The 786-nt window shown below is 36.4% G+C and overlaps 1 protein-coding gene across 1 annotated transcript in view; it reads left to right on the top strand.

Annotated features, from left to right (window-relative positions):
- Positions 1-786, top strand: part of LOC106883018 (GPN-loop GTPase 1) — a 3,503-nt gene that overhangs the window by 437 nt on the left and 2,280 nt on the right. The gene's annotated exons all lie outside the window — the stretch shown is intronic.

Raw genomic sequence — 786 nt, 5'->3', positions numbered from 1 at the left:
TATCTAGGATTCCATTATCCAGTTTATCCTTTTCTAAATACTGTATGTTTTGATTTGGGTGGCTGCTGTTTCTAGCTGGCGAAGCTACCGCCATTTGACTTAATTCTAGCTAGTCGAGTAATCGTATACTAACAGCCACATACCAGTGCAATTACATTGTTTGCTAAAAGGCCAAACAACAACCACAACAACAATGACTAAAAGCTATTAAAATAAATTGCTTGGAGTTGCTAAAAGTGTTCGTGTGGCATACCACTATGTAACATCATCATCATTTAACGTCCGTTTTCCATGCTGGCATGGGTTGGATGGTTTGACAGGAACTGGCAGGGCCAGAGGCCACACCAGGGTCCATAATCTGTTTTGGCTTTATCTCTACAACTGGATGCCCTTCTTAACACCAACCAGTGTATTCAGTGCTCTTTATTTAGCACCATTGTTTTATTGTATTTATTCTAATATTGGCTTGTTGGGTAAGATTATGTGATGTTCATGCCTTTTTAGGTAACCTAATTAATGAAAGTTAACTCCTGTAAAAGAATTAATTCAACGGTACTCCTGATGCTGTCCCTTCAAATAAGGAACAGAAAATGGATAAAAAGCAATAAAAAATTAGGTTTTTTTTTTTCAGTGCTTTACTTATATTGTGAATTAACAAAGGATTTGATATATAGATGTTTGACCTGCTTGGAAAGCAGCCAAATCTCTATCAAATTACATCTTACTTTCATAGATAAACCACCATAAGGGCCAATGCTTGTTGCATTGTGATGGCTTTTATATATC

This window comes from Octopus bimaculoides, unplaced genomic scaffold (assembly GCF_001194135.2).
Source record: "Octopus bimaculoides isolate UCB-OBI-ISO-001 unplaced genomic scaffold, ASM119413v2 Scaffold_20892, whole genome shotgun sequence".
In the NCBI taxonomy this organism is placed as follows: Eukaryota; Metazoa; Mollusca; class Cephalopoda; order Octopoda; family Octopodidae; genus Octopus; species Octopus bimaculoides.
This window is presented reverse-complemented; position numbering and strand designations above follow the sequence as displayed.